Source organism: Neophocaena asiaeorientalis, unplaced genomic scaffold (assembly GCF_003031525.2).
Source record: "Neophocaena asiaeorientalis asiaeorientalis breed wild unplaced genomic scaffold, Neophocaena_asiaeorientalis_V1.1 scaffold476, whole genome shotgun sequence".
NCBI classification, from domain to species: domain Eukaryota; kingdom Metazoa; phylum Chordata; class Mammalia; order Artiodactyla; family Phocoenidae; genus Neophocaena; species Neophocaena asiaeorientalis.
The window spans coordinates 10,130,484-10,155,909 of NW_020172178.1; positions in this window are offsets into that span (position 1 = coordinate 10,130,484).

Sequence of the window (25,426 nt, forward strand, 5' to 3'; positions counted from 1 at the left end):
CACAGGCAGCCAGAGGGATCTTCCTAAATGTCAATTTGTCCCTGGCACCACTCTGCTTAAAAACCATCTTGTTGCCCACCCTGCCCTGCCTAGCCTGGCCCCCACTGACCCCTCCACACCCCCAGGCAGCTCCTCAATGCAAGCTATTCTCAGGCCTCAGAGCATGCTGACTTGCTGTTCCCCACCTGGAACAGTCTTCCCTTCCTTTTACCTAGGTTTCACTTGCTTGGACTTTAGGGCTGAGTCACTTCCTCCAACAAGACCTCCCTGAAGTCCCAGTTGAGGCCGGAGCCCTCTGTCCTCCCCGACATGTTCACTGGCTGAGTCCAGTGAGACCCGGATATTTGGCTGAAGGAGGCCATGGGCTGGTGAGAGCCCAGCACAGGTGAGCAAGGTCACACCTCAGGTCCAAAGGCCCCCGTGCTGTACAGACGGTGACCCCACAGCCAACACAGTGAGTATCTGGCAAGGATCTCGGCTCTGGGGAGACAGAAAAGACCCCCCTAACGACCACACTCGTTACCCGCCGGGTGTACTGTTAGTGATACATTCTGATCAATCTAGTCCTTTACTTACAAATATAAGCATAAAACTAAGAACCCCCAGATAATTGAGGAAAAGCAACAAAGTACAAGAGAAGCACTAAAATTGTAAACAGATCTCCATCCACAGATGAATGGGTAAAGAAGATGTGGTACATATATACTACGGAATATTACTCAGCCAGAAAAAAGAAGGAAATAATGCCATTTGCAGCAACATGGATGGACCTAGAGGTTCACATACTGAGTTAAGTAAGTCAGACAGAGAAAGACAAATTTATGATATCACTTATATGTGGAATCTAAAAAAAGGGTACAAATGAACTTATCTACAAAACAGAAACAGAGTCACAGATGTAGAAAACAAACTTATGGTTACCAGGGGTAAGGGGTGTAGAGGGGATACATTGGGAGATTGGGACGGACAAAAACACACTGCTATATATAACATAGATAACTAACAAGGACCTACCGCATAGCACAGGGAGCTCTACTCAGTACTCTGTAATGGCCTATGTGGGAAAAGAATCTAAAAAACAGTGGACATATGTATATGTATAACTGAGTCACTTTTCTGTATGGCAGAAACAGTGTTGTTACAGAAACAACACTGTAAATCAACTATACTCCAATAAAAATTTTTTGAATTAAAATTTTAAAAAAATTATAAACAGATCAGGACTTCCCAGTTGTCCAGTGGGTAAGACTCCGTGCTCCCAATGCAGGGGGCCAGGGTTCGATCCCTGGTCAGGGAACTCAGTTCACATGCCGCAACTAAGAGGCCACATGCCGCAACTAAAGATCCCGCAAGCAGCAGCTAAGACCTGGCACAGCCAAAATAAATAAATAAAATAATAAATAAATAATTTTTTTAAAAAATTGTAAACAGATCAACTCACAAGGAGAAAGAGGTAATGCAGGAAACAGAAGGAAAGTTCAAAGAGTTCGTAAGACTCCACAGAACCAAACGGGCTGCCGGGGAAGAGCATTGGAGAGCTCCCGGGGTTAGAGGTGAAGCTCCACGGAAAGACCGGCAGCTCAGATGAGACTGAGCGCCGAGTCAGGAATCTGGGAAATGCGGTCACAGAAGTCTGCCTGGACACGAGACAGCGAACGACAAGGGGCATCTATTGTCTGACAGTCACTAGCTCTTGCCCCTTTGCCCGACTCCCACCCTGTGGCCTAAAAAAGTCAACATTTCATTTTCCCAGTCTCCTTTGAAACGAGTGTTGTCACGTGACGTGCAGTTGGGCATCTGCTGAGGGGTTTCTGGGAACGATTTCTCTCTTACGGAAGAAGAAAGGCTCGTGTGGAAACTCACACCACACTGGCGTCCCCTGCTTCCTGCTGTTAAATACAGTGTGAACCTGATGGATGGAAGCTCTAGCAGCCAACTTGTCATCAAGAGGCAACGAGTCTACATGCTGAAGACGGCAGAGAGGGAGGAGGGTACAAAATCCTCAGACCTGGCAGAGAGACTCAGCTAGACATGCACACGTATCTATTCTTTTTCAGATTCTTTTCCCATTTAGATGATTACAGAGTATTGAACGGAGTTCCCTGTGCTATACAACAGATCCTCGTTGGTTATCTATTTTAAATATAGCAGTACGTACATGTCAATCCCAAACTCCCAATCTATCCCTGCCCCCCACCCTTCCCCCGTGGTAACCATAAGTTTCTTTCTCTGTGAGTCTGTTTCTGTTTTGTAAATAAGGTAATTTGTATCATTTCTTTTAGATTCCAGTATAAGCTATATCATATGATATTTGTCTTTCTCTGCCTGACTTAATGGAACTACTTTTTTCTTTAAAGGAAACACACCCAAGGGCTTCCCTGGTGGCACAGCGGTTAAGAATGCGCCTGCCAAGGCAGGGGACACGGGTTCGAGCCCTTGACCGGGAGGATCCCACATGCCACGGAGCAACTAAGCCCGCGCGCCACAACTACTGAAGCCCACGCACCTAGAGCCCACGCTCCGCCACGAGAGAAGCCACCACAATGAGAAGCCCGCGCACCAAAATGAAGAGTAGCCCCCGCTCGCCGCAACTAGAGAAAGCCCGCGCACAGCAATGAAGACCCAACGCAGCCAAACATAAATTAATTAATTAATTTTATAAATAAATAAAAATAAAGGAAATACACACAGGTGAAAATTCGGAACTCCAGGGATGAAAAAGAAAAGCTATCGATGTGAATAAACAGATTACCTGATGAGCAACGCACACCAGGTGGGCAGAGGACGGCTCCTTTGCAACCCCAAAGGCCTATAGATAATGAAACACGGTCTTCCAAAGGAAAACATCTAGCAAAGGAAAATATTTGTTTCCTAGACCTCAACACCCCGGCCAATTATGATTCAAATATTGGGGGGTGGGGAATGATATTCTCAGATATGCAAAGACTAGTAGATTACTCAAACCCTCTCTGGAAGCGCAGAAGCACTCATGTACCTGCACCTGCAAAATGAAAAAGTAAATTCAAGAAAGAGGGAAAAGTCTAAATCAGGAAATGATGATGAGCAAGGAAGCCATAAAACATAGAATTATTCTTGATCATTCTCAGCAGTGCAGTCATAATGTTTAACGTGATTATTAAAAAAACGATTCCTAAAAATAGTAGATATTTAAGGTAAAAGGCATTAATAACAGCTAGAAGCTAAAATTCTGGAAGACATCAACCAAACAAGAGATGAGGGTGAAAAAGAAAGGACTACATGTGTGTCAAACATCGTGTCCTGTTCCAAGGGAGGAAATAGACACGACTAAAATGCAATGTGAGTGGAAAACACGCTTTAATGTTTTTATTTTAAAAATTTAAGGGAATTCCCTGGCGGTCCAGTGGTTAGGACTTCTCACTTCCACTGCTGAGGGCCTGGGTTCGATCCCTGGTCAGAGAAATAAGATCCTTCATCCTGCACAGTTCGGCAAAAAGAAATTAAGGCTGACCACTAATGAAATGAAATGAAATGTAAAACTTCCAGCAGGCCTTGTGTCTGTTCCAACCCCTCTGCTCCGTGCTCTGTGGCCTTGGGGACTTAACCTCATTCCTCTGAGCCTGGGAGGAATAAGCTTCAGCTAAAAGACGGCTACAAGGATTGAGGCCCCCGGGGGCGCTCTCCGACGTGTCCTGTAGTGAGAGGGCAGGACACACCAGAAGCACAGAGCAAGACAGCAGGACCCCGAGGCCAGACGTACACTCAGCCAATAAACGTAAACGTGGCAAACTCTCCTGACAAGACACAGCCTCTCAAATCAAGTTGTTTTAAATCCAGCTGTGTTGTTTACAGGGGATGCACCAAAAACAGAATACCGCGGTTTGACTATATAAGGATGGACAAAGAGATAACAGGTGAGTATAAAAAAAAAAAAGAAAGAAAGATAGAAAACAAACGTATGGTTAGCAGGGGGTAAGGGGGGTAGGAATAAATTGGGAGATTGGTACTGATATACACACTACTATATATAAAAGAGATAACTTGTAAGGACCTGCTGTACAGCACACGGAACTCTACTCAGTGCTCTGTAATGGCCTATATGGGAATAGAATCTGAAAAAGAGTGGACGTATGTATAACTGATTCACTTTGCCGTACACCTGAAACTAACACAACATTGTATATCAGCTCTACTCCAACAAAAGTTAAAGAAAAATAAAGAATGCAGAATGTGTGACAATATCAGTGTCCAACTAAGTTTACTTCAAGGTAAAAGTACTAAATGGAATAAAGAAGGTTTTCTATTTAGACCCCGTTGGCGAGCCCTGGAGGATGGGTTGGCCTCCAAGGAGAGGGTGAGCCCCCTGTGGCCCTTGTGACCAGGCAGCCGGGCCTTGTAGATGCACAGATGCTACACACACATATCACCACCTGCCCGGCTCCAGCAGCCACACATATCCTCCATGCCTCCCAGGGGGGCAGGGTCTGCACGTAGGAAAACAGTCCAAGCATCTCAGAACATGAGGATAAACTGAGGGGTCCAGCAGTCTAGAATATAAGTAGTACATTAGTCAGGGTTCTCCAGGGAAGCAGACCGAATAACCAATAGGGTGTGCGTGTCTATGTCTATATCTGTATCTGTATCTATATCTATATCTGTGTCTACGTCTATATGTATATGGAGAGAGGGAGAGCGAGATTTATTATAAGAAACTGGCTTGTGCAATTACAAAGGCTGACAAATCCCCAGCTCTGCAGCCAGCAGTCTGGAGGCCCAGGGCAAGCCGATCGTGTGAGTTCCAGTCTGAGTCCAAAGGCAGGAGACTGATGTCACAGCTGGGGGACAGTCAGGCTGGAGAAGTTCCCTCTTACTCGGCCTTTTATGCTAGCCGGTCCTTCAACTGTTTGGGTGAGGCCCACCCCCACTGCAGAGTTCAATCTGATTCATATGTTAATCCCATCCAGAAATGCCCTCACAGACACACTCAAAATACTGTTAGACCAAAGAGCTGAACCCCCTGTGGCCCAGTCAAGGTGACACATAAAATGAGCCATCACAGGTAGCCAGCCCACCGTCCATCCCTGGACACTGTGTGGGCTCTGAGTTGCTGGTATCTTGATCCTATGCCTGTGACCATGAGGGGGAGACAAAGCTGCCCAACACAGCCATGGCTGATTTCTGCCCCTGTCATGATGTCAGCACCTCCAATGGCAAACACGGCCCCATCTGTGAGGCTCCCAAGCCCAGCCCACAGCGGGCCTCCCAGGGACACTCCACAGCCACCCGTGCAGTCCCAGTGGGGACACACACTACCTGAGCTTGGCAGCAGTGAGCAATGAAGTCATCAAATCAAAAGTCCCAGCTTCCATGGGATCTGGGAACCGAGGCCAGGAAGAAGTCCCAGCCAATTATTTATGAGACCTGAGCCTTCTCTCTACCAGACAAGTAGCTCCCAGGCAGGACCAGAAGACAGAAGGTCTCAGAGCAAGAGAACCTCCCCGCAAATCCAGCTCAAGCATCACTGTGCTTTATTGCTTCCCGGTCTTCAAATCCATTTTAACTGGTATAAGAAGCTAGGATGGTTGTTTTGTTTTCTAAAATCCTTAAGGAGCAAAATCCTACACAGTCTTGTAGGAAATTAAATTTAGAAATTGGATGCTAGGCTTGGCAGAGACCACGGTGGAGCCCCCAGCTGGGCCAGACTGACACATCCACTGAGACCGCATCACAGTTATTAACCTTTTGCTCCAAAACATATGGAGAAAAGCTGTTAGAAACCCGGGGAGAATTTGCCTAAATGACAGTCACAGTGGGAGACCAACACACCTCGAGCAGCAAGATCAAAAAAAATGAGTAAAGGAGAAGAGAATATTAATAGAACAATTAACCACCACAAATTAGATATACAGGACTTTACATTCCACAATGAAAGAAAGTGCGTTCCTTTCAAATGCCAAACAAATGAACAAACAAAAGCGCATGTGTGAGAACTCCCAGAAAATCTCAGTAGATTCCTAAGATCGGAAATCATGCAGGCAGTGCCCCCTGAACACATGCAGTCAAACACAGAACTAACATCAGATAATGGTTTTAAAATTATGACCTCTTGTCAGCTTGGCAAAGCAGAGTACGCCCAACCTGTTCTGCCACTTACAGGCTAGATGATTCTGCTTCTTCATCTGCAGAAGGAGGGCCTCTCTGTCACCTGCACTTTTCTGTGTTCCGAAGATTGAACATGATGAAGCACTTGGTAAACGTGGCACACAGAGGGCACTAGGTAAATGTCAGCTGCCATCACTAATGTAAGATGAGATGCACACAGTCTTATGAATTAAAGAAAAAATGAAACGTCCCATTACAGACTCTCGATAAATTTGATAATGAGGACACTACCTGTCAAAAAATGTGAGTGCAGCCAAAGCAGCTCCATAAGGACAATGGGTAGCCTTAAGGAATTCCGATAGAAGGCAAGAAAGAATGAAACTGTGCTTTCCTCTAAGAAGTTCTTGTGTGTAAGGCTTCCTTTACTCAGCATGCTTTTGAGATTCATCCATGATGTTGCACATATAGGTGCACTGACATTTTGAAAATAAGTGCTGGATCGGTCTTTTAAATATATCCAACAAAATCTAAATATGGTGATTTAAAACCCACCATCATCGATGATTTTAAAAAAGGCAATTGTTTAATAGGCATAAATATTTTTCTAATTTACCTGTAGTTTCATTCCACTTTTCTCTCTGAATTTTATCCTAATGTAATGTAGTTTGTGTTCATCTTTGTTAAAAATAAGGAAGGGGGGCTTCCCTGGTGGCGCAGTGGTTAAGAATCCATCTGTCAATGCAGAGGACATGGGTTCGAGCCGTGGTCCAGGAAGATCCCACATACCGTGGAGCAGCTAAGCCCGTGTGCCACCGCTACCGAAGCCCACGTGCTTAGAGCCCGTGCTCCGCAACAAGAGAAGCCTCTGCAATGAGAAGCCCGCGCACCGCAACGAAGAGCAGCCCCCGCTCACCGCAACTAGAGAAAGGCCGCGCGCAGCAACGAAGACCCAACGCAGCCAAAAATAAAATAAATAATAAAATAAATTTAAAAAGATGTTAGCACTAAGCAACTTTTTTCCCATGAGTAGGTATACAGGAACAAAAATTTTGTTACAGCAATTCCAAAAATTACCTAGAGATACATTATCAAAAGTGACTTTCATGGTCAGCTGCTCGCAGAGTCACCTGCCGCCCGGTGCTGGTGTCACTCACGTGGACCAACCCGGATTTGGAGACCACCCCCCGCCGCCTCCCCGCATTTGGAAACTCCTTTCAGCGAAGACAAGAAATGTGATGCTCGTCTTGCCACCAGAGGGCGGGCCGGGCCCCAAACGGACCAGGGCAGGTAGCAGAGGGCTTGAGTACGCCTGCCTGGGGAGGGGTCTGGTGGCAGGTTTGGGTGGTCCTTGCAGTTGCCTGGGGTGAGGGAGGGGCGAGGCTTCAGCAGCAGGGAGCTCCATGTACCTGCCCTCCGTGTGCCTGCCCCGGGTGGAGTGGGTTGGAAGCCCTGAGCGCCGGTCCTGGCTCAGCCCCAGGCGCCCTGGTCTCCCGGTCTCCTGGCTGAGGGGCTTGGCTGGAGCCCTGGCCAGCCCCCTCCTCTCACTGGCCACACTCTGGGGCAGAGCAGCTGGGTCCAGTGGGACTGGTGACGTCACAGTGCCCTGGAGCTGTGGCTGGGTGTGGGGGTCCCCCGAGCAGGGTGGATCACCTCCCCCAGAAAGACCGCCAGGACCTCCTGCTGGAACAGGGACCATCTGAGGTCCTGGGAGGGGCAGGGGGCACGCAGCCCTCTCTGCAAAGCACCTGCCCCTGAGCTCCAGGGAGCGGGTCCTGTGCCGCTTCAGGGAATGACAGGGCTTCCCGGAGTGGGGGAGGGGGGCAGTCGCCCGGACTGAGCCCTGAAGTGGTCAGCTAGGAGCCGGGTGACCCCCCCCACGGTCGTGGCCTAGCCCCTGACCCGCCGTCTCAGGTCTGCACGTGGTAACAGCGGCTCAGCGTAGGGCGGAGTGTGCCCCCAGGCCTCCACCGGGGCGAGTCCCCTCTGCCCCGCCCACCGCAGGCTGGCAAATGAGGCCTCAGCCAGGAAGCCCCGAAAAGGAGGCCCGGCTCGGATCCTGAACCCCACGGGCCCCTCAGTTCAGGGCAAGGCGCCCCCGCCCCAAGGGCCCAAGGACCGGCCTGGCCCACGGCCCTCACCCCCCACCTTCTCCATCACAGCCCAGCTCCGCCTGGGCCACGTCACCTCCCAGGCCTCAGTTTCCCCCCCGCAGAGCAGGGAGTTGATGGCTTCTGCCTGGGGGGCAAACAGGTGGTGTGCTGAAGCGTCCTCTGCCACCAGCATGTAACAGGTGCTCGGGACACGGCCTTTCCCCTGCCCTCCCCTCTTCCAGCCTGGGCCCAGCCAGCGGGGCGGCCAGCCCTGGGAGCACGGGGCCTCGCTTGGGGGCCTGGGGTGCTCACCCTAGGACTTCCCCCAGACCCTGAGCCGGTTCTGTGCAAAGTGGGCGCAGGGTCCCTCCTTCCTGGCCGGTCGGGGGACTGGCCGGTTGAGAAGGGCTTCTGTCGGGGCTGTGGCCACTCCTTAGAAGGGAACTGGGTGGAAACCGGACCTGACAGCTGACATGGGGTCAGGGCGTCTCTGGGCATTCCCATGTGGGCAGGGCTGGCGTTAGCCTGAGGCCCAGGGACCGACCTGGGGCCTGGGATGGGTGACGAGGGCAGAGGTCACTCGGCCAGGAGGGATACGGACAGCATGCGGTCAGGAGAGATGAGCTCCCGCTCTGGGCATGTGGCAGAGCTGGGCAGACAGAGGGGCCACAGAGGGACGCTGCTGGGAGGGTCCTGCCCAGAGCCCCCAAGACCCGTTCCAGCCAGAGAGAAGCCTCCTTGCCCCAGCAGTTCCCAGGGCCCTGACTGTCGGCGTCCCTTGGGACTGGCGTCCAGTGGGGCTCTTGAGCACGCGTCCCTCCTGGGAGTCCCGGGGCCTGTCTGGGAGGTGGGTCCCTGCAGCCCCACGCCTGCCCTGCCCAGTGCGCTGGAAGCAACTCGGGAACCGGGAAGGGGCCAGCCCAGGCCTCGGGACTGGCGGGGGCTAGGGCCCCCCTCCCCCCATTCAGCGAGGAAAGTCCCAGAGGCCCGAGGGGAAGGGCCTGGCCGGCCAGGGCCAGGTCTGGGGGAGCGGATGATCGCCGCGCGGGCGGGTCCTCACTGAGTCCCCTCGGGTGAGCAGGGGCCCCCGTGGGCAGCCGAAGCCTGGCTTCCCGGCCGCCCCCTCCCAGCCTTGTCCTCCTGTCGGAAGACGGAGAAGAACGCAGGCTCGCAGGCTCAGGGAAGCTGGAGGCCGGCCTTACAGCGTCAGAGGTTCCAACACACTGACCCACGTCACGTGTGGCTTCACACACATACACACGCCCTCACGTGTCCCCATGTTTCTACCCACACATCCGAGCGGGCTTGGGGCCCCAGTGAATGGTTTAGCCTCCCTGAAGTGGTGGAAGCCGCCGCTCGGCCCTGGAGCATGGAGAACAGGGCGGGGGGCGCGGTGGGGGGTGGATACCGTGGTCCTGGGAGCTGAGCTCACAAGGGTGTCCGTGCAGGCCTGGGGCAGCCAGGCTCCGCCGGGTCCCTCCTCTCAGGCCACCTTGCTGGACAACTCACCCTCCGCTCCACATCCTGGGCCCATGGAGTGGCTCACCCTGAGGGGCCTGACCCCATGGGGCTGGCTCGGGTGACCTGGGGACCCAGGAGGACGAGGGGCTGCCGGAAGCTCTCCACCTCCCCCGACAGAGGAGACCAGGGTGCTGGCCCGTCCCGTGTTGGGCTGTGTTGTCCCATGTTGCCCTGTGTTGTGTTGCCCTATGCTGTCCTATCCCGTGTTGTGCCGTGTTGCCCCGTGTTGCCCTGTGTTGCATTGCCCCGTGCTGTCCTGTCCTGCGCCGTCCTGTCCCGTGTTGTGCTGTGTTGCCCCGGGATGCCCTGTGTTGTGTTGTCCTGTGTTGCCCTGTGTTGCGTTGCCCTGCGCTGTCCTGTCCCATGTCCCATGTTGTCTCATGGTGCGCACAGGAGTCTGAGAAGGCCTCTGGTCTGTCCTCACAGCCCGTGGCTCTGCGGGTCCCTGCAGCTGAGGCAGGGCCGTCTGCCCACACAGACCGCGGCTCCTTCGCCCGGATGGGCGTTTTCCAGGATTTCCTTAGTTCCTTAGATATTTTAAGGCCTTAGAGCCCCAGATCCTCCAAGTGGAAACTACCACATGGGCGATTTGCAGACACATGTGTCCTTACAGACAGGAGACCCTGACAGCCCAGGGTCCTGGCACAGGCGTGGGGGTCCCATGACCTCAGACTGGGGCACCCCGGCAGGACATTCTGGCCTTTCACTGGGGGAGGGTGACCTGGAGGTGGACAGAGAGAGGGACAGCTCAGTGCCCGGCCAGCTGAGACCACAGAGCCGTCAGGGACAGCGGCTTGGGAGCCAGAGTCGGGGAGGGGAGCCGGGGACAAAGGACAGACGCCCAGGGGCTCGTGGCCTCTCGTCTGGTCCCCCCACCCCAGGTCCTGCTGATTGAGCCCAATTATCCTGGAAATATATAAAGGCCACAGGCCCCAAACGTGTGGCTGACGTGCGGGAAGGAGGTGGACAGGGCACAAGGGCCCCGTCCCTCACGCTGGGCAGGGCCAGAGCGGCAGCTGCGTGACCGCCTCTCTGCGGTGGGGCTGCACCTTGCAAGCATCTGTTTCTCGTATTTTCGGGTCTGGAGTGGGCCCTTCCTTCCTCCAAGAGGCCCTGGCTGCTCTAGTGGGAAAGGGTCTTTTAGGACCACAGTCTGGGCACAGGGCTGCTCGCAGCCTCAGGTCAGCACTTCTCGGCCTGTGGACATCTGACAGCAAGAGAAGTAACTCTTCCCCACACGCGCAGAAGATTTCCGTCCCTGGAGGGCCGCCCAGCCGCCTTGATATTCCTGATCCTCTTATAAACGTGTCTGTTCTGTTTGTCCTTCCACCTGGCATCTGCCTGCAACTTCATTAGGAGTAAGGAAGCGCTTCACCAGGTGCCGGGTTGTTTGCTGCTAAAGCCTATTGAGACGCCCCTGATACCTATGCAAAACTCCTGCGCGTACGTGACCTAAACAATTCGAGGAGTTTGGAACAAGTGCTCATCTTTACATCTGCGTGAGGCTTGTAACTTTCCTCGTCTTTGGAAATTATCATTGAACACTATAACGTATTTCTCGTCACTACTCCAGGCTCAGTCCCACCGGTAAACATCTATCTGTGTCCGTGTCTCCCGGCCGTTCAGTTGTCTGACGTGTCTCTCAGTGGATTCTAACAAAGAGACGGTGGGGACAATATCCCTAAACTCTAGTGTGTTGACGGCAGTCTCTCAACAGCCACTGTATGTGCAAGTTATTCGGCCAGACACGAAAACCCCAGCTCCCTTGTGCCCCCTTTAGTGTCCTAAATATATCGCTGCATTTTCTTCCTACATATACCATTGCTTTTGAAAAGTCGCAGACAATCTGATTTTCTTCCCCTGATAGACGACAGGCATTTTGCCTGGCTGTCCACAGGATTTTTTTCTTTACTATCCAATAATTTTACAAAAATATGTCGCAGGGTTGGTCATTCTGGGTCAATCTCCCTCAGTATGGAATGTGTCCTTTCAATATATAAGTTTCAGATCTTTTTTTTTTTTTTTTTTGTGGTACGCGGGCCTCTCACTGTTGCGGCCTCTCCCGTTGCGGAGCACAGGCTCCGGACGCGCAGGCTCAGCGGCCATGGCTCACGGGCCCAGCCGCTCCGCGGCATGTGGGATCTTCCCGGACCGGGGCACGAACCCGCGTCCCCTGCATCGGCAGGCGGACTCCCAACCACTGCACCACCGGGGAAGCCCAGTTTCAGATCTTTTTATGCTAGATGAATCATGTTTGATTTTAATTTTTAGTATCTGCTCTCTTCCAATGCTTTTTATTTTTGTTTTTGTTTTTCCAGGAATTCCTTGTATATGTACGCTGGCTCCTGTTCTTTCTTTTCTAAACACCTTGAATGAGATATAATTTACATCATGAAATTCACCCATTTAAAATGTACAGTTCAGTGGTTTTTAGTCCATTTGCAAAGTTGTGCAACGAAACCATCACCATAACCTAATCTTAGGACATTTTTATCACCCAAAAAAGAGACCACGTACCTAGCAGCCGTCCCAGCCTCTGGATACTTTCTGTCTCTATAGATCTCCCTATGCTGACACTTTGTATAAACGGAATTATACAAGCTGTGGCCTTCCGTGACTGGCCTCTTTCATGCAGAATGGCTTTTACGGTTCATCGTGTTGTAGCAGGTGTCAGTACTTCATTCCTTTTTACAGCATGATAATATTCCTTTATCTAAATATACCATATTTTGTTTATCAATTGATGAGTATTTGGGCTGTTTCCACTTTGGGGCTACTATGAACATTCACGTACCAGTTTTTGTGTGGACATAGATTCCAGTCCTCTTTGGTGGATATCGAAGAGTAGAAACGCCGATCATAGGGAAACGCTAACATTCCAAGGACCCGCTGAGCTGTTTTCCCCGGGGGCTGCCCCCTTTCACATCCCCACCACCGACGGTGCACGAGGGCTCCACCTTCCCCACATCCTCGCCGACACTTGCTGTTGCCTTTCTTTTTATCTTAACCATCCTATTGGGTATGACGCAGTATCTCACTGCAGTTTTGACTTGCATTTCGCTATTGTTGAGCATGTTTTCATGTGCTTGATGGAGAAATTCATACAGTCTTTGTTGGAGAAGTTTCTATTGGACCTTTGTCTGTTTTCTGTATTTTCCATTTTCTCATGAATGCTTTTCATGTCTTTCTTCATTTCCTTTTATCTTTCTCAAAGTGTTTTCTTTTATGTTTATCCACTCTTTTGTCCCCTCTGGTGTAATCTTAGTTTCCCAGAATAGTTTTCTCTTTATTGTTTATTCTTTTCTACGTTTTTCTAATACCGTTTTCTACTTTTTTCATATATTGTATCATTTTCTTACCATCTTTAAGTTTGTTTTGAAGTGTTAGGTTTCTTCGTCCAAGATGGCTCATTAATCCTCGGATCCCAGCATCCTTGCTCAGTGTAGTCCCCGCCCACGTTAAAATGAGGCGGACTCGTGTGATCAGTAACACCGGGGGACGTTACAGTGTTGACTCCTGGCCACAGGTCACAAACGGACTGCAGCCCCGCCCCGTGTGGTTTCTTGGTGCGCTCGTCCTGGGGGAGGCCAGCCGCCTTGCTGTGAGGACACTTGACCATGATGTGAAGGGGTCCGCACGGTGAACCTGACTTGCCCCCAGTGAGCCAGGTGCCTTGGAGGGAGGTCTTGAGCCCCAGTCCAGCCTTCAGATGATGGCGACCCAGGCAAACATTGACCACACGGGGGACCCCAAGCCTGAGCTTCCCAAATGAGCCCCTAGGGCCAGCCCACAGCAAGCATGACAGACGGTGGCTGGGTGTGTTGTCATGACCACCGTGTGGTGGGTGGTTCCTCATGCAGCAAAGGAAACCCATGCAGTCGGCTGCGCGGGCGTCTCTTCTCATGTCTGTCCTTGTCTGCGGGGCTGCTGTGCTACGCCTGGCCCTCTCTGTTCCTGGAGAGTCTCTGTGCAGGGTCGGGATCTGACGACAAGCCATTTCTGTTGCTCACTTTTATATTAACCGGGTTCCCTGTGCTTTGGAGCCGGATGTGGTTCAGACGTATTTCCAGCTCACGACCCTCGAGCTCCCCCTGGTGCTGATGTTGGGAAGTGCTCCACCCGCGGCGGCAGCTCCGATGTTCCTGCCCTTCCTCGGCCTGGACTTCTTCCTACTTCCCTGTGCTTTCCAGTTTGGGTCTATTCCCAGCACTCTCTCCTCTGAGAGCTCATGGGCCGGCCCGACTCTGCTGGTCCCCTAACGAACGCACCCCACTGCTGTGTCAACCCCTCCCGGCATTCGCTGCTGCTTCCACGGTAGCTCCTGAGCATTGAGGAAGTTCTCGCTGGGACTTTGGTTTCTCAGGCCCGCCGCATGCCCAGCTGCTTCCCCCGGCTTCCTCCTGCTCCAAGGCCACAGGTCTCCACTCTGCTGGCGGGGTTTTCCTGCCACCAACAGAGGGATGCCCTGACACCTGGCTTCTTGCAGATGGTGTCCGAGCACTTTGGTTTTGCTGTCCTGGTGGATTTGTGGGTTTGTGGGGTTTGGGGAGAGCTAAATCCTATGCCACTTCTAACACATCCTTCCCCAAGTCCAGGACGTTAGAATGTTTCAATGCCTTAGAGCAACAAGCATCACCTATGAGCCAGGAATCCAGGCTATAGTGGTAATGGACTGTTGTCTTGGAAAAACAAAAAATTAAGGAAATAAAATGCTTGTAAACCACATTGACGTCTTCTTTTTTTGTCTGCATTGGGTCCGTTGCTGTGCATGGGCTTTCCCTAGTTGCGGCGAGCGGGGGCTACTCTTCGTTGCGGTGCACGGGATTCCCATTGCGGTGGCTTCTCTTGTTGCGAAGCATGGGCTCTAGGCACGCGGGCTTCAGTAGTTGTAGCACACAGGCTCAGTTGTGGCTCGCGGTAGGCTCAGTAGTTGTGGCGCATGGTCTTAGTTGCTCTGCGGCACATGGGATCTTCCCAGAATGGGGCTCAAACCCGCGTCCCCTGCATTGGCAGGCGGGTTCTTAACCACTGCACCACCAGAGAAGGCCTTGACATCTTTTTTTTTTTTTTTTTTTGCGGTACGCGGGCCTCTCACTGCCGTGGCCTCTCCCGCTGCGGAGCACAGGCTCCGGACGCGCAGGCCCAGCGGCCATGGCTCACGGGCCCAGCCGCTCCATGGCATGCGGGATCTTCCCGGACCGGGGCACGAACCCGTGTCCCCTGCATCGGCAGGCGGACTCTCAACCACTGCGCCACCAGGGAAGCCCTCCTTGACTTCTTATACTATGTGTATGTATAAAGTTGGTAGAAGTTAGAACTTTAAAAAAACAGCTGTGTAGAACCCCACTGACTCTTGGATCTATGTAGGTGTGTAAGTTTGATAAAAATGAAAACTTTAAAAAAATTAAAGAGAATTGCCAACATAAGCAAAGTACACGAGACTACCAAAAATTATCAGACAGACTTTTTTTTTTTTTTTTTTTTTTGGGTAGGCGGGCCTCAGCCCCTAGACAGATTTTTTAAAAGACTGTTATAGACTCTCAACTTATGCATCGTCATTGAAATCTGAAACTTGATTGATCGGTTTGACAGCAGATCTGATGTAGATGCAGAAGGAATGGTGAACCGGTGGACAGTCCGAGAAGGCCCCCCCAGGATCCAGCAGAGAGAGGAGGGGTCACAGAAGGGACAACGCGAAGGCACGGCACTTCTGACTGCTTCTCCAAAAGGCACACATATGCATAATGGGGAGAAGCAACCGGCAAGGGGCCGTGGCTGGGGACTTTCCAGAGCTGATAAACTACTGGAACCCAATAATCCTGAGCAGGATAAAGGTGCACTAACTAGATCCCTCATGGTGAACCTGCAGGAGCCTGATTAGAAGGAGGGGCCGTGGATCAGGGTGGTGGCGGGAGCCGTGGATGCAACAGAGATCTCTGGAGCAGACAAGCCCCTCCGCGTGTGAGGGTCAGGAGCGAGGCCTGGTTTGGAGCTCCCCCAAAGTGTTGGGGTGATTTATTGGGATGGAAAAGCCTGCAGGGGGAAGGGGACGGGGCGGAGAGAGGGTCACGGGCTCTCTTCTGGCCTCGGCAAGCTGTGCTTCCCCTCGGACTTATACGGGGAGAGCGGAGGGAGGGTGGAGGCCTGGCAGAGCTCAGGAGAGAGACCCAGGGTGGAGGGACCCCTGGGGTCGGCAGCAGGCAGGCAGTCTTCGCAGACGGGCAGGATGCAGCCACCCACGTGTAAAGGGACAGAGAAAAGAGAAGCGGCCCAGGACCACGGCCCAGGCACTCGGATCTTTAGAGGCAAGACAGGGACTGAGATGCTGCAGCCAGGGAATAAGAGGACGTTCTGGATGGAACTGTGTCCCCCAAAATCCACATGTTGGAGCCCTAACCCCCAGTGTGACTCTATTTGGAGATAGTGTCTTTAGGAGGTCATAAAGGTTAAATGAGGTCGCAGGAGTTGGGCCCTAATCCAACAGGACAGTGACCTCACAAGAAGGGGAAGACACCAGGGGCACAGGTGCAGAGGTAAGACCTTGTGAGGACACTGAGGGAGACAGAGGGGAGAAACCAACCTGCCAGCACCTTGACCTTAGGCTTCCAGCCTCCGGGCCTGCAAGGCGTTCATTTCTGCTGTGTGAGCCCCAGCCTCCGGTATTCTGTTGTGGCCGCCCAAGCAGGGGACAGAGGAGAACCATGACCGTGTGGGCCGGCACCCACAAAGGCGGGAGAGGAACCGGTCTACAGCCTGCAGAAAACCCCCGAACGACTCCTCAAGGAACGGCCGGGGCAGGGAGGTGCAGCCTCAAATCCATATTTAGGAAAGAAGCATCTTCCTGGCTCACTCAGGTGCTCTGAGAGGCGGAGGTGCCGGGACAGCCTCCATCCCCACGGGGCAGGCTGCGTTTCCCACAAGTGGCCGCACAGTGTCTCCCGCCCCACGTGTCCTCCTAGCACCTTGTCTGGAAGGAGAGTTCCCTCCCCTTGAATCTGGGCAGGTCTTGGTGACAGCAGAAGTGATGCCGCGTGACGTGGAAGCCCCTCCCCATGCTCCGCAGGGAGGGCCGCTCTTGGACCAGCAGACCCTTGCTCACGTGTGAGTAGACCAGAAGTGGATCCTCTAGCTGCCAGCAGAGCCACCCTGGCCGTTGCCATGTGGACAGAGAGGAGGCGACCCTGTTCACTGCAGATCTGTGAATCAGAGAAGCGGTCACCGTTGTTTAAGTTTGAGGACAGTTTTTCCGCAGCAACAGATGCACTTTGCCTGTGGCCGGGCAGCCCGCGGCAGGACTGGTTACTCTGCAGAGACCCGGGCATCCCTGGGTCCTGGTGCCAGCATTGGGATACCCCGTTTCTCTGTCAAAAGTATCCTGATTTGGGGCTTCCCTGGTGGCGCAGTGGTTGGGAGTCCGCCTGCCGATGCAGGGGACACGGGTTCGTGCCCCGGTCCGGGAAGATCCCACATGCTGCGAAGCGGCTGGGCCCGTGAGCCGCGGCCGCTGAACCTGCACGTCCGGAGCCTGTGCTCCGCAACGGGAGAGGCCACAACAGTGAGAGGCCCGCGTACCGCAAAAAAAAAAAAAAAAAAAGTCTCTCAGCAAATTAGGAATAGAAGGAAAGGAAACATTCTCAACAGAGCCATGGTCGCTGAGGCTTGGGGCGAGGGGAGGTTGACCAGCAGAAGCACAGGCCATGTCTCAGGGCCTATTCTGTGCAGTACTGAACGGTGGATACAGGGCACTATGATTTGCACCATCCATAGAACTTTACAGCAGGAGAGCAAACCTTAATGTATGCAAAGTTAAAGTCATCTAAGAGGTCTGGTGCCCTGGGATGGGACGCAGACAGTGACGAGAGAATCTAACCATTATTACAAATGTATGATACAACCTCTTGGAAGCCCATGGAAGAGAAAGATGCTAACCTAAGTAACCTGGGGAATGAGCGGAAACCGGAAAACTAAAGCCTGTAAAACTTAAAGAAATACATGAGCACGGTTGTTTCCCACGGGGGTACAACTCTGAAACCACTCACCACGGACGCTGGAGTGTAACGCTGAAGTAAGTGGGAGGTGGGTGGGGCCAGTGTCTCACTGGTGGGTGGGAACTTTCAGGAGAGCAAGGGGAGGAGTTCAGAGCGACCCACACGGTGGTGGATTTGAGGTGGAGACGCCTGTAGGAACTCACGTGTAGCTCAATAGGGATGCAGCTGGGCGCACGTGGACACACGTGCAGACATGCGTATATGTACACGGGTTAGTACCCACGGGTATTCCCTGGCTCTGTCAGCCGAGAGGGCCAAGAAGCAGCGACACCCCAGGAGTAACCAGCACGCCCAGGGCCCAGACCTTGCTTTCCAATAGGATTCTCCAGTAAGAGGAAGCGGGGCTCCCTGGAGCAATGGCTGATCCTAGGGCTGGGCCAGAGAAAATTCCAGAGAACCCGCAGCTTCTTGTCGTGCCAGAAAGTGAGAGAATGTCAACAAACAAGCATGTCAAAGAAACAGGAGCCACCCAAAGGGCTCAGCGGCCAAGGCCGGAACAATCTGAGCAATAAAATAAATAGCACTGGATTCTAATCCAAAGTATAAAATAAGTATTCAAAGGACATAGCCACATAGCCACGTGACTAAATAGACGATTGAAGAAAAGAGAGAAACCTCCCTGTGTAACCAAGCAGTACGTTATGGGGCCTCCCCAGGACAGGCCCACCCACCCCCGCAACGCCCTCTGCCTGCTTCCTTTTTTTTTAATAAATTTAATCTTTTTTAATTTTCTTTTTCTTGGCTGCGTTGGGTCTTCGTTGCTGCGCGTGGGCTTTCTCTAGTTGCAGTGAGCGGGGGCTGCTCTTCGTTGTGGTGTGCGGGCTCCTTCTCATTGCGGTGGCCTCTCTTGTTGTGGAGCACGGGCTCTAGGTGCACACGGGGGCTCAGTAGTTGTGGCTTGCGGGCTCTAGAGCGCAGGCTCAGTAGTTGTGGTGCATGGGCTTAGTCGCTCTGTGGCATGGGGGATCTTCCTGGACCAGGGATTGAACCCGTGTCCCCTGCACTGGCAGGCGGACTCTTAACCACTGCGCCACCAACGAAGCCCCTCTGCATGCTTCTTGTTTGTAGAAAAACTTTAGCCTCCTAAGCCTTCCCCAAGTTCCAAAGAACAAATTTAATCAAAGAAATGAGAAAATACAGAATAAAAGGAAAGCAAACAAGAAAAAATAATAATAATAGTTTAGCCATTAAACAAAGTCAAGGACCTTTAGCTCCTCCTCAAGGGCAATAGGTACTATTCTGAGCCACGTCCTGTGAGCTGTTTTGCAGATACTGAAACCCCCACCAGGTGGAAGAAGTTAACTGCATGCTGCCCATAAGCACGTGGACCCCTGGAACCAGAAGGACCAGGGGACCAGAGATGTAAGGCTCGGATAACGTTCCAATCACAACTGAGACGTGACGGCTACTTAAAGCCACATAATGGAGACAATCATCTCTAAAAATAGAAGATTACCCCTCCCCAGCATGTAGCCCCTTCCTCTTTTCCCTGTATAATCTCCAAGCAAAACCCGGGGACGGGGGGACTTGGTTCTTTGGGACGTGAGTCGACCTTCTCCCCAGGATTGCCAGCTTCCTCAGTAAATCTGTCTTTCCTTTTACCCGACACTTGTCTCTCAGTTTTGGACTCCTGAGCGACGAGCCGCTGACCCTGAGTTGGCTAGCACCTGCAGAAGAATTCCAAATAGTTCATGCAGATGCTCAGGGAGGTGGAGGGTGACTCCCCAGCCCTCAGGTGTGGGCTGCAGGGTGACCTCCTTCCAGAGGACAGTGTGCCAAGTGGGGAAAGAGTCACTCAGCAGAGGAGACACCTGGCAAGCACACCTCAGCCAGGTGGTCAGGATCAATGTCCAGCGTGACACGTCACGGTAACACTGAGGCCTCTTGGAAAGAAGTGATGGAAACAGCACGCCCCCTCTGTGCTCTTCTTCCCCCAACCTGTGACGCCAGTGTAACCACGAGGAGAACATCAGACAAACCCCAGTCGAGGGACGTTCTACAGATACCTGCCCAGTTCTCCTCGAAACCCCACAGCAAGGGCAAGTGTAAGAACCGTCTCCACGCAAAGAACCCTAAGACCACACGATGACCGGTGGAATGTGGGGTCTGCACGGGGTCCTGGATGGAAGAACACATTCGTATAAACTAAGGAAATCTGAATAAAGCAGACTTTAGTTAACAGTAACCCATCGAGGACTTCCCTGGTGGCGCAGTGCTTAAGAATCCGCCTGCCAATGCAGGGGACACAGGTTCGATCTCTGGTCTGGGAAGATCCCACATGCCACGGAGCAACTAAGCCCATGCGCCACAACTACTGAGCCTGCGCCCTAGAGCCCGCGACCCACAACTGCTGAGCCCACGTGCCACAACTACTGAAGCCCGTGCGCCTAGAGCCTGTGCTCTGCAACAGGAAAAACCGCCGCAATGAGAAGACCACGCACTGCAATGAAGAGTAGCCCCCGCTCGCCACAACTAGAGAAAGCCCACGCGCAGCAATGAAGACCCAATCGATGCAGACGATAATTAATTAATTAATTTTTAAAAAGTAACGCATGGATATTGGTTCAGTGGTCGCGACAAAGGTCTCCCTAACGTGAGGTGTGAACATTAGCTGCATTCGTACGGGGTAGACAGGAATCCTGTACTATTTTTGCACGTTTTCTGTAAATCTAAAACTATTCTAAAATAAACAGGCTATTTTTTTTTTCTTTTTTGGCCTTGCAGCGCAGCTTGTGGGATCTTAGTTCCCCGACCAGGGATCAAACCCATGCCCCCATCAGTGGAACTGCAGAGTCTTAACCACTGACCACCAGGGAAGTCCCAAACAGGCTATTTTTAAAGTACATTTAGTACAGAATCTTTTAGACCCATTCCCTCCAAAAGCCAGAACAAGAAACGAAGAAGGAAGTGGGGAGCCGGGCCCTTACCCGCTGCCCTCAACCCCCATCTCCAACCAGGGCTCCCCCTTGGCTGAGCTGGTGAGAAGTTGGAGGGTCCTCAGTCCATGGACAGGCTTTCCAGCCAGGCTCCGAGGCCAAGGCCAAGGCCAGAAGCTGGAGTGGGCAGGACAAGGGCAGCCAGCCGCCCAGCCCTACTCAGCTAGTAGGTTATGCAGGACTTTCAGCTTAAGTTCAGAGGAGATGGACAGATTCTCTTTTCATACATTTACCTGGTTTTAGAGTCAAGGTTGATTCTAGCCTCATGACACAAGCTGGGCCACCTTGCTTGTGGTTCTTTTGTCTTCTCTTTTCTGAAACAATTCGTCCAGGAAAAGAATTAACTGATCCTTTAAAGTTCGGTAGAATTCCCTGTAAAACCAACTGGGTCCAGGTGTGTGTTTTGGCGGGCGCAGGGGGTGGGAGTCTGACTACCGTTTCCATTTCCTTAGTACTTACTAGTATTTAAGCCCTCTGTTTCCTCTCGTGCCAACTTTAGCGCTTCACGTTTTTCAAGGAGTTTCCCCGCTTCCGTCTAGGTTTTCAGATCTATCATCTGAAACGACAGGACCGTGCACAGCCTTCCTCTAATTTGGAACCTATTGTTTTTTATAAGCTTCTTTCTAAGGGCTGCACAGCTGGGCCTTGCAAATCTTGGCGTGTGGTGCAAATTGTATTTAATCCTAAGAATGTCCAATTTCCTGTTGGACCCAGCGGTCCTGAAGCAGCCGTAAGTGTGGTCGCGTGTGAGACATGGGATGTGCCATGACTCACCTATCCTCCCAGCAACTCTGTAAAGTTGGACCTTTATGGCCCCTGGTTTACAGATGGGGAAACTGAGGCACAGAGCAGTGCCGTGACTTCCCAAGGCCGTGCAAGTGCATTAGCCGACCCCCGGTGGTGGGGGCGGGTGTTAGCCTTTTCCACAGCCCCTCTGGGGAAGCCTGCAGATTCCCTTCCCAGAACTCGATTTGTAAACACATAAAATAAAACACATAGAGTTGCAGAGGAAATCACTTACACGGAAATACGGTTACCAAAATAACACAGAATGTAATTTCTTAGACGGTAATAAAGGAGCCTTCCCACTAAGGTACTACGGGAGACCCAGAGGCCAGTCTCATGACCATCAGCGCTGAAACATGAGCCCCTCAGCTGCCGCTGAGCCCCTACGGCGGCCGGACCGTGACAGGGCATTCGGGGCTTCCTCCTGTCCTCACAGGCAGGCACTCGGCTTAGGTGAGGGGTCCGTGAAAGTAAGGGTGGGATTCTTCCCATCGGAGTTCACGGACGTCCCGAATTCCGTCCCCAAAGCGTTCCAGCTCAGGCACTCGGTGTAGTTTACACCCGAGTGCTGTGAATACAGGGCTCCTTTTCCTTTAGTCCTGAATGTTCTTGGAGGACCTTAATCTGAACCAAGGCATGGGATAACCCTCCTTCCCACATGCCTTGTGGGGGAGGAGGGACTCCTCCCGGATTCCTTTCACTCCCCGATGAGTACTTCCTCCAAAGAGGTTTTCCCTGCGGGCCTCTGTGGAGCAAACTTCCTGCGGCTTTGTGGCCTGAGAACATTTTCTTTCCCCCTCGAGTTTGGGTGTGGTTTGACTACAGGCTCCTGGGTCCAACTCCGCCAACACTGTTCCACTTCTCGCACCCAGAATTGCTGTTGAGACCCTGGGTAGCAGCCTGACTTGTGCTCCTTGGTGGGGAATCTTCTTCTCTTTTTTTTGGAAACATCTAGAATTTTCTTTTTGTCTCCAATATTTGGAAACAAAAACATGCCAGATGCCCTTACCTCTCCCGTCCACATCTGAGCCCGTGAATTCTCCCAACACAGATTCTGAAAAGGTCTCCTCCTTATGTTTTCAAATGCTCCCTCCCACCTCCCACCCCAGAACCCCTGTGTCCCAGGATTGGCATCTCCACTTTGTCCCCTGCGTCCCTCAGCTTTTCTTGTATATTTTCGATCTCATCTCGCCATGGCTTCCTGCTGCCCCTCGGATGCTTTCTTGGCCCTACAGCCCGCTCGTGGGCTCAGATGTATCCATCATGCTATTTGTCTTATCCGTCGTGTGATGTATTTCGGCAATCACGCTTGTCAAACCCAATACTTCCGCTAGGTTCTTTCTCTCTCAATGTGCTGCTTGCTTCTTATCATCGCTCTCCTCCTTTATCACTTAAGTAGGTCTATCCCATTTGCTCCACTTTAATCTCATACTTAAGTCACATTCTTGGTCCACCTGTTCCAATCACAGTGCCTGACACTGTGGGTGTTGCTGGGTAGCTGGCATCCCTTCTGCGGTCGTGCTCCCGGTGAGAACTCACGTTCTGGTTCTCGTTCTGCAGGGCTGCACCCGCTGCTTTAGTCCCCAGAGCCCAAGGAGGACGAGTGACGTGCCTCCCTGGGATGTTGTGATTTACAATAGAAATATATACATATTCAACCTTAATCCCCGTTTCTGGCATTTTTAGAGCTCCTAAAACCCTCGGCATTTCCTAAGTGAAGAGAGTCGTCAAGGTGTCTTCTGTTGTGTGAATGAGGTGGCTTTGGAAGCACCTGAGGGTGGGGTCTGGTTGCCAGGAGAACCAATCACGTGACGACAGGGCTGGAACTGTCAGTCCCACCCACCCGACCTCTGGGGAGGGGAGAGGGGCTGGAGGTGGAATCAACAGTCAGTGGCCAATGTTTTAATCAGTTGCACCCATGCCCGAAGCCTCCATGAGACCACAAAAGGACGAGGTTCGGAGGGCTTCCTGGCTGGTGAACCTGTGGAGAATCGGGGAGAGTGGCTCATTCGGAGGGAGCCTGGAAGCTCCTTGTACTTTCCCCACCTCGCCCCAGGTGTCTCGGCACCTGACTGTTCCTGAGTTATATCCTTTTATAACAAACTGGTGATCTAGTGAGTAAACTGTTTCCCTGAGTTCTATGAGCAGCTCTAGCAAATTAATGGAACCCAGGGAGGGGGTCGTGGGAACCTCTGGTGTAGCCACTCAGTCACAACCTGGACTCGAGACTGGGGTCTGAAGTGGGGGGAGGCGGCAGTCCTGTGGGGCTAAGCCTTTAACCTGTAGGATCCGACACTGTTTCCAGGTCTTGTCAGAATCGAGTTGAATTGTAGGGTACCTGGGTGGTGTGGAGAAGTTGTTTGGTGTGGGGAAGAAACTCACATGGGAATTGATGTCAGAATCATACTCCCCCCGTACCTGTTCTTCCAGGAAGCCCTCCGTCAGCACCTGGCCTTCCCCCCCCCCACCCAAGTGCTCATCAATCCCTCCCACCAGCACGTGTAGGTGCACCTGCCACGCGCACCCTGCAGCCTGGCCGTGGCTGCCCCCTACCGCGTCCGCCCCATTGAAGACGACCTCGACCTCAGGGGTTTCCCTGGGGTCTTGCTGGGTTTTTACGGTTCCCTAGATCCATCATTGCCTGCCCTCTGTGGTTTCCCGGGGTGGACGGGGGAGGAGCCCATACTAACCATGAATCCAGACAGGATGGGGAAGACAGGCCCCTGGGGGGACCTGCATGGGGAAGACTGTGGACCCCCAAATCCACGAACCCCCTCCTGTGCTGTCTGAAGCTTCGCCAGGTAACGATGTCTTAGCCTCTGCAGAGCAGGCACCTGTGGCTGGTTAAAGGGAGACCTGCCCGGACAGGATAGCGTGGATGAGGTCATCCCCCCCCACCGTGGGGCAGGGCATGGGGAGAGAGAAAGGGGTCCGCTGAGGGGGTCTAATGCCCAGGGGGGCTGGGACCACCCCGTCCCAACACACACGTGTGCACGGACACACACACACACACACACACACACTCACAACCTTCACACCGTCCTCGTGCTCCCGTCGCTAGGGGGCATTTTCCACAGTGTGATTAGTGGGGAGATCTGCGGGGGAGTCCAGGGCAGGGAGGGGCCAAGGTACTCATTAGGCTCCATAAACCAATAGGAACCCAAGCGCTTAACAGAGGGCGTGTTCACTTCTCAGCGCGCCCACAGCAGTAATCCTGCCGCGGGCAGGTGCGTTCGCTCTCAGGCCCGGTTCCGGGCTCCCCCCTCAATCAGGCCCCGCCTCCGAGGCCAGCACGGCTGGGGGGCTGTGCAGGAGAGCAGCCTGGGCTTGGAAGGACTGAGCTGGCAGAACTCCGGGGGTCGCGCCTGGAGACACCTGGGGAGGGAGGTGAGGAGCCCAGGACTCCGCCTGCAGGAACCACCCCCACCAGGGCAGCGGAGCACGGCCACCCGCCCCGCGGGCCCTGGCCCGGTGCCCGAGTGTTGTGCGCTGAATCGTGTGCCCCCCAAGTGCACTGGTGAAGCTCCACCCCCAGTGTGACTGCATTTGGAGACGGGGCCTATGAGGTCGGAAGGGTGGGTCCCGATTCCACAGGGCTGGTGTCCTCCCTCATGAGAAGAGGAACAGACACGAAGCTCGAAATCTCTCCCCCGTGTGCACGGTGAGAAGGCAGCCGCCTGCCACCCAAGGAAGGAGGTCTTCCCAGAGAAATAAACGGCTGTGGACTAAGCCACGCAGTCTGTGAGGTTTTGGCAGACACGTCCCTGAGGCCAGCAGCAGCCCCCGGAACCCGGCACTGCGCTCCGCCCCCAGACTAATCTCCTCTCCCCCGAGTCGGCCCACCCTGCCTGCCACAGGCCGTGCGGCAGGTTAGAGGCGCCGCCCGCCCGAAGCCGTGCAGCCCCGGCCGGGTCCAGGGAGCAGCTGACACTTGGCCGGCAGCTCAGAAGGAAGTGCCCCGCCC